At 46.1% G+C, this 15,675-nt stretch overlaps 1 protein-coding gene across 1 annotated transcript in view; it reads right to left on the bottom strand.

Annotated features, from left to right (window-relative positions):
- The window catches only part of CABP1 (calcium binding protein 1), an 81,405-nt gene that overhangs the window by 51,272 nt on the left and 14,458 nt on the right, over positions 1 to 15,675 (bottom strand). The gene's annotated exons all lie outside the window — the stretch shown is intronic.

Here is a 15,675-nt window from a genome sequence, read left to right as displayed (position 1 = left end):
GGAGGAGGCTGCAGTGCAGCCCATTTACAGCTGGAGAGTTATTTGCTGCTGCCCAGCACATCAGGCTTCGCTTCACAGGAGAATAATCCCAACAGCAAAGAAGACTTGGGGGCTTTTGTGTGTGTGCTGGCTTTAATCCCCGCACAAATTGTGATTTACACTGGTAGAGTGCCTGAGAGCAGCCAAGGGCTCACTGTACCCAGCCAGTGGGGAAGGTTGGCTGGAGACATTGTGAGGATCAGAGCTTAGGGCGGTCTACCTGAACCAATGGATTTGAGTTAGAAGAAAGGAGATTCTGACTAAACCTTAGGAAGAGCTTTCTGACAGCAATAGCTATTGAACGATGGAATGAACTCCCTTGGAAGGTGGTTGATTCTCCTTCCCTCCCTGGAGATTTTTCCCTGCATTGCCATCTGTCAGGGATTTTTTAGCTGTGATTCCTGCATTGCAGGGGGTTGGACTAGAGGACCCTTTGGGTCCCTTCCAACTCTACAATTCTGATCTGGGGCAGATCTACCATGAAACTAATGAAGTTTAAGCTTCAGGGCCCCTAATCCAGGAGGGACCCCAGAAGAGACTTCAGTCCACATTGCTTTCTTAAAAATTGCTTTTAGAAAGGCATCATGCATGTATATTTTCCTAAAGGCATAGGATTGCTGGTTGGGCCCCCACATCAGTTCAAGTTTCAGAGCTCCCCAAAATATAGGTCTGCCACTGATGCTGCCAGATACCTTTCAGATATCCTTTGAGGGGGTCGCATAGCCACCGCGTCCCCCCCAGAACCCCTCAAGCAGCTGCATTTACCGTGGAGCCTCCGCAAAGCACACCCGTCTCGGGAGACGATGAAACTGGACTCCCCACAACATACTTTTAATTACATGGCCAAAGAATCCTAGGAACTGTAGTTTACCTTTCATGGAGCTACTGTTCCCAGCACCTTTAATAAACCACAGTTCACAGGATCCTTTTGGAAGAAGCCATGTGGTTTAAAAGAAGGGATATCCTCTTGGTCTATGGCCAAGAGCCAATGATAGCATGGAATTAGTAAGGCCTGTTATGCATTACAGAAAAAAAAGAGACTAGTTTGCATAAAAAAGTGCCCGTGGTGGTTTATATCTATAGATGCACATTGAGAAATAAATGATTGTGTTGTGGGCTAGACCTACTCAGGTCTATTCATTCCAATGGGTCTACTCTGAGTACGACTAACATTTGGATACAACCCAGTTGCTCTAATTTAAATAGAAATATGACACATCTCAACATAGCGGGGAAGAAACCAGGTGAGTGACTTGTGTGCCTGCTTAGCCTGATGACCAGGCGCTGCTCTGCTGTCTCAGAGGTAAGAAACATGGTGCCCTCCTGATGCTGTTGGATTACAACTCCCGTTGTCTCAGTCTGCGAGCATTGCTGGCTGAGGCTGATGGGAGATGAAGTCTAGCAACTCGCTCCTATGGGAGGCAGTGACAGGCACCAACTAGCCACAATGGCTATGCTCTGCCTCTACCATCGGAGGCAGTAAATGCTTCTGAATACCAGTTGCTGGAAACAACAGCTCTTGTGTTTGGGTCATGCTTGCAAGCATCTGGGTAGCTACTGTGAGAACAGGATGCTGGACTAGATGGGCCCTCTTGGCCTGATCCAGCAGGCTCTTCTGATTTTCTTAACATCTGGAGGGCAATATGTTAGCTGCCCCTGGGCTGTATTTTTTAAATAAAACATTTTATTGCTTTCCAACAAAATACAAACAAAACATTAAGTTTCCCCCAGTTCTACCCATCTCCCCCTCCCCAGAGCAGAATATTAAGATTTTGCCTTAAGCCTGTGGTGCCAGTCATCATTTGAATATTTTATAAGGGGTACCATATTCCGAAAAAATCATCCCCCCATTACTGTGGATGGGCTCCAGTTCACAAAACTCCACATTTCATTGGGCTCTGATTCCGCTGCATGGACTGATGGTCCCTCCATGCTTAGTCACAGCCAGAGGCACCCTTGGGGATGGCATGCAAAACCACTAGACAGCATGGAAACTGGGGCAATCTTCTGTTCCTCAATGAGCTACGGTTGCATTTGCAATGCAAAGGAGATGGCCAAAACCAGACTCTGCATCAGAGGAAGGGATTTGGCCTTTAAATACAAATTGAAACAGGCTCAAGCACTTAAGACTTGCACACTTTTCATGGCTTTATGCGAAAGAGCAAGCCAGGACGCACAAACTCAAAAACCGTTCCTGGGCACTTCAGATCTGACAAGCTGAGTGTGCATAAGGAGGTTATATAAGACATCCCTTTCCGGATATCACTGAAATCTAAGACAATTAAAACAGAATGTTAATAAATGTCTTACGCATGAGAGGGAAAGAAATCCTTCCAGCTATTAAATGGATTAAACTTTGGCATCAGTGGCAGGGTTTGAGGCTGAGTGTCAGAATTGTTTTCCTGTTTCTGAGCAAAAGCAGGAATACAGACACAGCCAATATTATCTGACTAAAGATGAGGTATGTGATCCTGGGACAAGCCCCGAGAGTGTGAGGAACCCAACAGGTTTTTAAGGGTGCTTGTGACACCATAGATGCCCCCCCCCCAGGACAGGAACATAAGGAAAGCCTTGCTAGGTCAGACCAAGAGTTCATCTGAGGACTCATCAATCAGTTTTTTTGTGCATTGATGTTTGTTCTGTTTCAGAGGTAAATTGTGGGTTTTCCAGGGGAAAGTGGCAGGACAAAAGAAAAACCTCTCGGACCCACACCTAGAAATCAAGAGAAGTGTGGATGAGCCCTAAGTCAGCACTTCTTAGCAGTGGAGGTAACAATCTGGGAAAACTTGCAAGCAGAGAATCTGTGTCTTTGTTCATCCACAATAGTGAGACACCCCCCCCCAGCAGGGGCATACCTAGGGATTGTCCAGGGATTGTCTTGGCCCTCACCAAGAGCATAGGCCCAGGTGGTGGGTGCCACAAAAATTGTGTCTCTCCACTCTGGCTTGGAGTGGCTAGAAGCCAACCTGCATGCTCCCTGGGCTGCTCTTCTGGGCAGCTAGGCAAGACACAAGCTCCTATGGTTGCCTCAGTGGAATAATCTGATTGCTGGCATGATTGATGCGGTGGAGGGCAGCAGCACCAGAAGAGAAGCTCAGGAACTCAGGCTAGGTGCTCCCCTAAGAAAAGGTCAAGAAGTTCCTGCACCTCATTTTCTAGAAAAAGTGGGGCTTGGAGGTAGCATGAGAGTTGATGGAAGAAGAAAAGGGAAGGGAGGGAGGGAGGAAGGAGGCAGAAGGGAAAACAGTCAGTGGAGCAGAGCTTTCCAAACTGTTCTTGTTAGTAACACACTTTTTAGACATGCATCATTTCGCGACACAGTAATTCAGTTTTACTAGCAAACCGGAGGTTAAATTAACCCCTTTCCAGCCCCGGGAGGAGCGCAGGGAGCGTTTGCACAGCACACCTACATACTGCAGCCGACACACTAACATGTCACGACACACAGTTCAGAAAATTCTGCAGTGGAGGGAGGGAAGGAGGAAGGCTAAAGGGCAGAAAGATGCACCAATGGAGGAGGAGGAGGGGAGGCAGAACAAAGCAGACCCAACCCTGATGGCTGCGAAGAAAGTCACTGGCAGAGTGTGAAAGGAAACAAATAGCAAACTTTTTTATTTTCTGGTCCATGGTCTCTCCTGGCTTCGGAGGTGCTGACACAGTTCTTTGCTAAGGGCGCAAGGGAGCCTAGGTACACATCTGCTTCCCAGATCCACTCCTCTGAACCTGAAGGCTCCATTGGGATCTAATGACAAAGAGCTGTTCCTGGACCAATTCTCCCCAGCCTGGTACTCTCTAGATGTGTTGAACCACAACTCTCATTAACCCCAGTTAGCAGGCTAGAGCTAGTGGGAATTGTAGTCCAACATACCTGGAGGGCACCGGATTGGTAAAGAAGGCTGTGCTAGCATGCCCCACAAATGTGGCTAATCAACCTTTAAAGAGAGTCACCATACATGACTGCTGGCAGGCACACTCAACTTCATGCGTCACCTAGGTCCAGGCCTAGCTCAGCTGGTGCAGGCTGCTCCATTAGGGTTAAAGCAGCACTGCTCCACACCAGCCTCAGACTGCCCTCAACTAGCCTAGACCTGCCTGCCTTCTAACAACCAGACCAAGGGGATACAGCTTCCTTCTTTTTATCAGTGTTGCCCTTGTTGAACTCAGTAGGGAGGAGGGCTAGGATGGGGCAACACCAGAATTAGTAGTTGTCTCTGCCTGCCACCTGTTATGGCCCTGCCTACTGTCAATCTCCCTGCCTTCCTCACCACCAAACCCTATAAGCACCAGCCACCAATGCTCAGGGCATTGATGTATCTGGCTTCCTAGCCATTTTCTGGGGCAAACCATCCAAAGTGCAACACCTGACATGCAGAGAGCAGCACAAGTAGCCCCTGTGTTCAAAATGAGAACAAAATATAAGCTTGCTGGATCAGACCAGTGGCCCATCTAGTCCAGTGGTCAACCAGATGCCTGTGGGAAACTGGCAAGCAGAATTTGTGCACAGCAACACCCCCCCCCCCCGCCCTGCGGCTTCCACTTCCATCAACTGGTTTTCAGAGCCATTTGCTGGCTCTGAGAGCAAAGGCAGAACATAGTCACTGTGGCTACTAGCTGTTGATAGCCTCCTCTTCCATGAATTAGTCTGATCCTCTTTTAAAGCTGTCCAAGCTGATGGAGAGATCCTGAGAAGTCCTGGGACCCCAAGGCAGGAGTAAGAAAGGGGGACTGTCATCAAGAAGGAGCTCTGGAGACAAGCCACAGAGTGCAATTCCCTTGGAGAGGGGAGATTATCAGAGAATGTCATGCAAACAAGACCTCCCTCCTCCCGGCTGCCTGACCCTTGCATGCATGCACACACGCGCGCACACGGCTTTTGCAAAGCCATGGAACGGAAATAATTTAGGTTGAATCCATCAAGCATTAAAATCCTTTAGCTGAGGGATTCAAGTGAAAAAATGAGCTGTAGACAGGAATTAGAAGTTCTCTGCCTGGGCTGTCAAAAGGGATTTCCCCCCAGTGACAGAGAAAAAAAGGAGCAAGGCTGGAATGGCAGGGAGCAAATCCTTCCTGAGTCTCTGATGGGGTTCAGAAGCTCCTTCAGGCTCCAGGTTATGGTGGTGGCCCTGACTGGGGATTCAATCCTCAGCCAAATTGTGCAGGTCGCTCAACACAAGAATCTTGTTTGCTCAATGCAGAGGAACTGTTGGCATGAACCTCAATGCATCCACAAGTGGAATGGACAAATCTGTCCATTCTCTCTCACTTAATGCATTTGAAAGTTGTTTTCATGGGTAAATGTAGTTTTATCTCCATTTGCCCCAGACATCTGCAGTCTGGTATGCATCATTATTTTTTGGGGGGTTGCAGAACCGCAATGAGAAGTACATTTTGGTTCTTGTATTGGTTTAAGAAGTGCAAATTGGGTAGGCTGCAAATCCTCCCCCCACCTCTAGACCCCCAAAGAGAGGAATGAAAAAGCAAACGTAGTGATGGCAACCAACATGACTGGCTTTAAAAGAGGATTAGACAAACTCATGAAGGAGGAGGAGGTTATCAATGGCTAGGTTCTACTTCCACCATCAGTGAACACCTCTGAATTCCAGATTCTGGGAATCACAGGGAGAGAGAATGCTGCTATTGCACTCAGGTCCTGCTTATGGGCTTCACATTGAGGCATTTTCTGAAGGCAACTTCAGGCATTTTCTGAGGACGTCGTTTCCTGAGGCAAAGTGAGACAGTGGAGTTTGGGCAGCTGAGTGGGGCAAATAGACAAGACACCATCTTTGGGGATTTTTTCCTTGCAACTGCCTAACAAAGAGGAATGAAAGGAGCATCATAGTGATATCACAGGAGGCTGCCTTACACAAAATCAGAGCATGCGTCAACTAGCTCAGGGTGCTCCCAGGCTGCCACCATACTGGACATACTGGACAAATCAGTTTGTTGGGAGCCCTTGCACAACAAACTTGCTTTCTTAGTAAAAACATCCCTTTTTGTGCCAAAGAGAGTGATGAGAAAATACCCTGGAAAGTATGGAGTAACACTTGTTTTGATGCAATCACACACCTTACATGTAAAACACATGGCTCCCCCCACCAAAGAATCATGGGAGCTGTAGTTTTTCAAGGGTGCTGCTAATTGCTACTCCAGGAAGAGTAAACTACAGTTCCCAATATTATTTTAGGGAAGCCTTGTGCATAAAATCTAGGGTGTGGATGTGACCCCCTAATCCCTCTGCAAACAAATCAGAATGAATGCTCATTATGTAGTCAGGCTAGCTTATTTTACCTGCAAATCAATCAGGATGAGTGCCCAATAAACAAGCCTGGAAGTGCTCTTAGAGTTGCAGGTGTGAAGAGTGAATAGAAAACCGATCAGGATCTCCTCCTGCATTCCTTCAGTAGGCAATATATTCCTATGAACATTACATAGCACTCAGGTAAGTTAGGGAGCTGCCTGTGTGCCAAGATTTCTGGGGCCTGCCTCTGCTGTCTGGAAAATACCCTGCAGACAAGCACTGCCTGTACATTTAGAGGTGGTACCCTGGGGCATCATGATGACAGCTTGTGGGTGAAACCCAGAATTCCAGGGGACTGGACTGAGAAGAGTTGTCCTGGCCTCATCTCCACTTGCCACCTGGCACACTGATGCAATTCAAAGAGGAGGTGAAGAAGCAAGGGATAACATAAATGGAATTGTGACAATCACATCGCAGGCAACTCTTGATCAGCTGCTATCATCCTGCTCATTAGCATAGGATAAGATAGGAGGGAGGAAAGGTTATAATTTGCTCAGGGCATCTAAAAAAGAAAATAAAAACCTTTAGTGGGTCCTGCTTGGATGAGTCATCCAGCTGACTGGCAAGATGTTCCCAAGTAACAAAAGGGAGCCCTCCTTCACACAATGCTTAATTAATTTAAGGAATCTGCTGTCATAAAGTGTGCTGATGGCCAGATGCTGAGATAGCCTCCTCCTGTTCTTGCTTCTGAATCTAGGAGGCATTAGAGAAGAAGGATGGAGGGGACAAGGGAGCAGATTGCCCAGAGGAACACAAGCACTGTGAGATCATAGCTAAATAGTTGCTTCCTCAAGTAAACAATCATTTTATGTGCAAAGGATTCAAGGACAGAAGTTCCTGTTACAAGAATACATGCCTTGCTCTTTTGTTTGATCTTTGACTGAAAACAAACTAACATTACTTAGCATTTGTACAGGGCTTTCAAGTATTCAAAGGACTTCACATGTGTTATCTGGCTGTGCTCCTTTACAAGAGGGGTGGCCCTCAAAGAATTCTTTTGGACTTCAACTCCCATCAGCCCCAGCCAGCACAGTCAATGGTCAGGGATGATGGGAGTTGTAGTGTAGCAACATATGGAGGCCCAAAGGCTAGTCACGCCCCAGTAAATTAAGCCAGAATGATTATTCCTCATATTGCCAGGGTGGAATGGGTGGGAACTGACACTGAGTTGGCTGTATGTTTGCCCTTCCGGTATGGCAAAGGGGCTGAATATTCCACCTTCTTATTATTTTTGGCTGCAAAACAAATCTTCTGGAGTTGAAGACACCCCTTCTTCTTCTTTTTTATAATTTAGTTTTCAAATATACCCCCCAATAATAGCCAAATTATAACAATAACAACACTGGGCAACAATTTTTTACTTTTTGAATGTTGTCTAGATTTCTACAACTGATTTAGGGTATTTTTGCACTGCTGAATCAGGAAATGGCATCCGTTTCTCTCCATCAGGTCAGGTTTACTGTAAACTGAATGGTGGGCATTGATAAAGGTAAGTACACGTAAATTGCATGTTGCTTCACCATTTTTCAAACTTCAGGGCTTGAACTTCCGTTTCTTGGAACTCCAGGAATGCTCAGTGGCAGGGAGGTCTCTCTTCAGAGTCCAACAGTAGTCAGCCATCATGACTGCGTCCCAGCGACCCTGATACCTGGTCTCCATCTCTTTCATGTCCTGATGGAATCTCCCCCCCTGCTCGTCACTCATTGAACCCAGGTTCTCAGGAAACCGGTCCATATGTGAAAATAGGTACACCATCCTTGTCCAAAGCCTTGGTGAACTGCTTGATTAAGCCGAGCTTGATGTGCAGCGGTGGGAAGAGTATTCTGTCTCTGTCCACCAGAGGGTCGTTGATGACGTTCCTTTTTCTGCAAGGCACCAATTCCTCCCACACAGGCCAGTCCTTCTTCGTGTAATGCTGAGCACGGTCCCTACTATCCCACATGCACAGAAAACATGGGTACTTGGTGAAGCCAGACTGTTATCCCAACAAAAAGTTAACCATCTTCAGGTCAACACAAATAAACCACTTATGCTGATCATAACCAATTTTCTCCAGCACATACTTCACTGCTTCATAGTTCTCCTTCAGTGTACTCGAGTGAGCCAGGGGTATAGAGGCAAACTGGTTGCAGTTGTGTAGCAGAACACATTTCAGTGATCTCTTGCTGCTGTCAATGAACAGTCTCCAATCTTTGGGTTCATACTGTGGCACTCCAAGCTTGAGCAGAAGCTGCGCAATATCTGCACAGTACACCAAGTACTTCTCTCCCAAGAAAAAATGGAGGTACTCTTGATGCCTGTTGCGGAAGAAGCTGATGCGAGCACTGTTAGAGAGGAGGTTTTTTCCCTTCAATCTGGATACCATAAGTTGGCGCATACGCGGGTGGAGTTTCCTATACACTTTGTGGGGCGGCTGCCCCATTAACTTAGTTTTGATCCCCCAACTTTATGCTTTGCAGCACCAATTTATGGAAGATTTCGAGGTTTTATGACTTCAAACTGATCCCTTTTCGACATAATCACCCAGAACTATCAGACCTGAATACTTCTTGTCATTAAAATAATCATTTCCAATCAAAACAATTATTCGACATGGCATTTTACCCCCACCAACTTCTAAAATGCTCCACACAAGCGTACATGTGAACAAAAATGTAAAAAAAAGACATGTGGCCATAACTCAAAAACTTGACCTGATTGAGCAAAACCAATGTGATTTTTGGATTCAGCGCATCAGATTTGTCCTAAATCAACTGAAAAAACGCAGACAACAAATTTGTTGTTGACCAGTGCAATTAATTCCCAAATTATACAATTATCAAAGTGCCAGTCAACTTCCAATTAATGCATTTTTGTTAAAGTGGCTCCCCACATGATGGTTTGGGTGCATTTCTGATCTTATATCACTGTGTTCCATCATCTTAATTAATGTCAGTTACATATCAGTTATAATAATAATCCCTTAGTCAACAGCTACATAATTAATGATTTCCATTAGTGATGTTACAATATATAAATTTATAAAACTTTAAGTGAGGATCTCAAACTATTATCTTTATTCTGCCCTGTATGTGAAAAGTGTTATATCCATGGAGATTCCTACTGTCCATATATGGTGTTGTCTCTTTCACTTCCCAGCTGCTGTTTTCTCCCATCGTGGCTTGGGGCAGAAATGAATCTCAAAGTTTCTCAGAGGTCTTATCTCTCCGTCCCTTGCTTCGGTGTCTCAGAACAGGTGACAGTCTGCTAGAAACCATTCTGTCTCACTAGTAAAATATGTCACAGATCTTCCCTCAGCCTAGAAAAAGGTGGGCAGTTTTCGAACGCACTGAAGATTTAATACTCCTTTCCAGCTCCCAGAATTTCTGCAGCGTTCTTATCACAGCCCCAAAATTCTTTTCCTTCCAACAAGAGATTTATCGCCCAATTAAACTTTATCTTAGATTACATTCCACCAATAGCACACACAACTCTCAATCTCTTTTTACTGGTCTGTTGCGAGTGAAGCCCATTTCTCCTGTCCCTGGAGGGAATTTGCAAGGATGATTTACCCTCTGTCATCCTTGTTTTTGTTCACCAACAATCCCCCGCTTTCGTGGGGGCTGCCTCCATTAAGGCAGGTGGGACCAGAAGCTGCCCTTCTTCTTCTTTTTAAGCATCAAACCTGAAAGGCCTGATTATAAATAGATTCTTCCTGCAGCTCCCAAATGAGCCGTTGAGATAGAATGAGTCAGTTTTGCCAACTCCGTGGCGCTCCCCAAACCACTGGGCCAAAAATATGGCTCTTCTCCCAATAGCAGTGGCCTGGCCCAACAAGGTGTGTGTGTGTGGGGGGGGGAGCTCCATTAATAAGACACCCTCTGTCCACAAATTCTTGGGGTGAAACCCAAAATGGATTCAAAATATATTCATGACATTGGTTGTAGAAGGTTTTAGGTCAGGGTATGGAACCTTTTTCAGCTTGAGGGCCACATTGCTTTCTGGGCAACCTTCTGGGGGCCACATGCCAGTGGTGGGCAGGGCCAGGGGCAAAAGTGGGTGGAGCAATGGATGCAATTCTTACCTTTTTACAGAATGAAAAATTCTAAAGACACTCTCACACACCTCTGTTCTTCATCCATGCAAGCAAAAGGCATTATTGCATTTCACACAGTCCAAACTGGCAGAAATATTCCAGCTCCACAAAACGTTTTTGAGGCTTTTCAGGGCCTTCAAAGAAAATTATCCTACTTGCTTCTTACTGAGAACATCAGTGTGATTGCAAGTAAACAGCTTATGAATTGCCTGCTGGAACTACCTCTCTCTGAATTGCCTTAGCTTCAGTTTCTCTTCCTGTGTGTAAGAAGGCTTTAATTATTTATTTCCTCCCATTTCTTTTCTTTTCTTTTTAAAGCACAATTTCAATATGAAAAGTGACTATTTCATTAAAACCTCCTCACATGCAGGAACACAAACTGACATTGGGGACAATTCTGAGAGAGAGGCTGTCCCAGGGGGGCAAATAATCACTAATCCCCTAGCAAGGATAAATAGGGAGAAATAAAACAGACCGAACCTGCAAACAACAAGCTTTTAATTAAAGTTGCCCTGGACCTTTGCTAAACAGGTTTTATCTATAAGTAAATGCTATAAGAGGATGTGGCCACAGGGAAAGGCATTGCTGCTGCTGCTGCTGCATTATGGCATGACATTAAACTTCTGTGTCTTTGGAATTTCTATTGCAATTCCATTTCCAGCTATTGTGGCAAAGCAATGCCCCAGTGCTAAAGTGTGTAAACAGCTAAAGGGGCCTGAGGGAACCCAGATTACTGGAAGGGCTGCAGCTCAGGAGAAGAGCATCCACTTTGCACATATAAGGTCCCAGGTTCAATCCCTGGTAGCATCTTCAGATAGAACTGGGAATGTCCCCTGCCTTGGAGCCAGTGTAGAAAATACTCAGTTCCGAAGTGAGCTCTGGAATGAGGTCCAATTACCACCTATAGGAGGTTGCAAAGGACCTGGAATTTGTCTGAATTTGGGGTTTTGAGACTGACTCCCCCATTTTTTCAACCAAGGAATTGAAATCTATACACAATTCACCCAGGCTTTGGAGTTGGCAGGATTTGATGGGTGTTTGTGCTCCCTGTGATTGGATCTCTTACTTTGCCTGACAATCCCACCCCATTTAAAATGGAACTTCCAGTTTCCAGAGTGAATAGCATTCTGCTAGCATGCCTAGTCAGATGCAGTAAATCTCCTGAATACCAGTTGCTGGAAACCACATGAAGGGAGGGAGTTCTTGTGCTCAGGTCCCGTTTGCGGGTTTCCTGCAGGCATCTGGTTGGCCACTGTGAGAACAGGATACCGAACCAGATGGATCATTGGCCTGATTCAGCAAGCTCCTATTATGCTCTTATGTGTGAGCTGCCCCCTCCCTGACAAAGAGCAACCGAGAGAAACTGAAGCTGGGGGTGGCAGTGGTGGTACTATTAATAAATGTTTGCAGTAATTTAATCATTTTGCTAAATTGCCCTCCTATTCCTGATGGCCCCCAGAGCCTCTATGCTGCTGCTGCCTGCTCCTCCTCCTCCTCCTCCCCAGCGGCCTCCTCATGCTCAGACATGTGAGGGAGAGCAAAATAGCAAGGAAATGCTCATCCCACTGGGCTGCTGCAAACTAGGAGGGAAATTAGTCTTGACAGGTGACTCCCTTCCCCCATATCTTCCATTTTGGAACAAGCCAGCGGCTCATTAATGCTACTTGCCACGGCTGTCATTCATTCAGAACACTAGCAGGTCTTGCTCCTTTGCATCCAGTTGCTGACCCACAGGAAGGGATCACCCTATCTCTCCAACATCTATGGGGAAAGGGCCATAGCTTGGTGGTGGAGTTTCTGCTTTACATGCAGAAGGTCCCGTGTTCAGTCCCCAGCACCTTCAGGAATGCCTGGGAAAGATTCCAGGCCTGAAATCCTGGAGAGCCACTTCTGCTCTGTGTATAAGACAGCTTCCTATTTAAATCATCCCTTTACTCAGAAGCTTGAGTGCTAGAATCTTACTTTGTTTTCAAGGGAAGGACCATAGCTCAGTGGCTGAGCATCTGCTCTGCATGCAGAAGGTCCCAGATTCAATCCCCAGTGGTATCTTCAAGTAAGAATGGGAATGCGCCTTGCCTGAAACCCTGGAGACATTCTGGTGCACAAAAACAGATTACATAAGAGATGCATGCAAACATTTACTTTAATGATGGATATGCTGAAAGGCACTGCAAACTGTGCATTTAATATTTTTTAAAGTGCATCTTTTATGTTAGGGGCATGGACAAGGTATGTACAATTTAAATGCAGAATATTTCTGCAACCTTTCAAAAAGTCTGAACTAAACAAGGAGCTACCATTGAGTGCTGGCAAGACTGAAATGGGAAGCAATTAGGCCTTTTCTACTGAAACCCAGGTTGGGCTGGGGGTGTCCTGAAACCCTGCTGCCAGGCATTTTTTGAGAATACTGAGCTACAGTGGTCTTTTTTTTTTTTTTTTAGGAGCCATGCTAATCTTCTCTGTATCGTTCCAATTTTAGTATATGTGCTGCCGAAGCGAGCACAGCTACAGTGGTCTTAGATGGCATTTGGGCATGTAAGTGGTACACAAACAAACAAACAAACAAACAAACAAACTGTAAAGGTCTTCAAAAGTAAGCACCGATAGTTTAAGATGTGCTTGGAAACTGACCAGGAGTCACCAACGGAGCTCTGTAAGTGGCATGGTGGTCCCAAAGACCTGTCCCAGTTCAGCAATTGTGACAGTTTCTGGGCAATCATCAAGGACAGCTATTACAGCAATCTAGCCTGGACGGGTTGCCATATGACAGGTGACTCTGATTACCTCTGTCTGTCCAAAAAAGGGTTTCAGCTGGCAATGTTATGAAATGGCAGCACATACACGATGCTGAAATCCTTTCAGTCACTGCACCAGCAACTGTAATATTTTTGTTGGTGGCGGCGGGGTTTAAAAGACAGCTGCTCTGGTCAGAGGCACACTGTATCACAACAATGTGGTGCTACATTATTACATTGGCCACCACACCAAAAGGCAATGCAGTGGAATGTGGTAACAGGAATTGGTGGCGGCACACCACTCTCTAACCTTTGCCAACCTGGTGCCCTCCAGATGTGTTAGACAGATGTATAGCTCCTACCAGACCAGTGTTATTTCTACTCCAGCATGACCATGCTGGTGGGAGCATTAGGCTGTATACAGACTCACATTAACGCTGCATCTAGTGCACTCCCACCGTTAGTTTGGGAAATGGTATAGGCCACCACATTAGCAACAATATAGATCCATCTTGCCATTTCTTATGGAATACTGCGTTTTGATGCATTTCCCCAGCAAACGAGCGTTTTGATGCATTTCCCCAGCAAACGAGCAGCAAAGAAACAGCCTAGCTGTGGTTTAAGTCGGTAAAGTGTACATAGCTGCTGTCCATCAACATCTGGAGGTCACCCTGGTGGCTACCCCTGCTCTATAGCCAAATTGGCACAAGTCTGTCTCTGCACCACCACCATGCAGGCTCCTTCCTACCGGCCTCCCTGCTGGGAATTTTGATGTGCCCTTTGTTGTATTATCTAAGCATCAAATGCAAATTCAGCCATGGTGGCATTTAGCTTAATCCTTCATCTGCTTCTTCTCTGTCCCTCCCTGGACAGCATTTTCTTTCATCTTAGCTGTGCAGGGACTTGAATTGAGGTTCCTTTTTTTAATAATAATAAAAAAAGCAAGGGGGGAAAAGCAAGTGCACAGCTTATATAATGTCCCTTCCTTATTGCTTATTAATGATTTTGGGAAACAAATCTGCTTTGCATTGTGGGAATTATGCAAAAGCAAGGCTGAAAGGCACTCTTGCCTTTACTTATGCAGGAACCTTAATGCGCCAGGAAGAGGAGGAGGATTAGTGTGTCCTGAGAGGCGCAGAAGCTTCTGACAGGGCGGCCTTACATCCTTGAGCTGACTAGAAGACATGACAGACAAGGTGTCCCATTTTGGGGTAATTAGGCACAAGTGCTTTTCTGGAGACCAAAGGCTCAAGGCAAAATTACTTCAGCTACTTAGAAAGTTTGATAATCCTCTCTCCCCACCCCACCCCCCGGATGAAAAACCGTGAAGAGGTTGATTGCTATTAAGAAGAGAAGCTTATGAGTCATAGGAAAGAGCACATCAGACTGGATTTGGGAAGTAATGGTGTTATAACATCATCAGCCAGGGGAAAGAGTGCAAGTTGTTACTAGATATCCAGAGCAATGCTTATTCCAACATTTATATCTGGGCCTGGGGTGGGGAACCTTAGGCCCATCTGCTTTGTGCCCCTCCAGGCCTTTCTATCTGACTCTTGATGTCTCCCCAAGCAACACTTCTCACTGGCCCTGCTCTGGCATTCTTAGGTGCTTTTGTCATTGGAGTGCATCCTTGAACTCTGATATGCCTCCTGCTTGTCTGGATGGAAGATGGAAAGACGAGGGTGGGAGGTATAGAAAACTGACTTTATTGGGAACATATCAGGGACGCGGGTGGCCAGGGATAAGTGTGGCACTGTGGTCTAAAGCACTGAGCCTCTTGGGCTTGCCAATCAGAAGGGCAGCGGTTCGAATCCCCGCGATGGGGTGAGCTCCCGTTGCTCTGTCCCAGCTCCTGCCAACCTAGCAGTTCGAAAGCACGCGCAAAAGTGCAAGTAGATAAATAGGGACTGCTCCGGTGGGAAGGTAAACGGCGTTTCCGTGCGCTGCTCTGGTTTCGGTGTTCTGTTGTGCCAGAAGCAGCTTAGTCATGTTGGCCACATGACCTGGAAAAACTGTCTGCGGACAAGCGCCAGCTCCTCGGCCTGTAAAGCGAGATGAGCGCCGCATCCCAGAGTCGTCTGTGACTGGACTTAACTGTCAGGGGTCCTTTACTTTTACCTATCTGTACAGAAGGTAATAATCACATCCCTTGCCCCTCCCGCTTTTGCTTCTGGTCACACCTACCTCTGGCATGTGACCCCTGCAAGGCTGCTCATAAGAGAGATTCCCTGCCTCTGCTTGATATTCACTTTTATCTTTACCTTTACCTTATTTACTTGTAAAATGGCCAACTCTACCAAATGGGGGGAATGGAGAGAGCACCAGGATGCTGCAAGGACTCTGGTGTGACTCCCTTTGCTCTTCTCTGCAACCCATCTAGATGGAGGCCATACCCTGCCCCACATCAGAGGCAGGAGGGCAATAGCATCCCAGAAATGATACAGTGTTCTATGGGAGCAGTCTATGTTGGCTTGGGCTGATGGGAATTATAGTTAGGGATGGGTCAGTTTCACTCCAATATCTCATTT

This window comes from Podarcis tiliguerta (assembly GCF_965153285.1).
Source record: "Podarcis tiliguerta genome assembly, chromosome: 16".
Classification (NCBI taxonomy): domain Eukaryota; kingdom Metazoa; phylum Chordata; class Lepidosauria; order Squamata; family Lacertidae; genus Podarcis; species Podarcis tiliguerta.
This window is presented reverse-complemented; position numbering and strand designations above follow the sequence as displayed.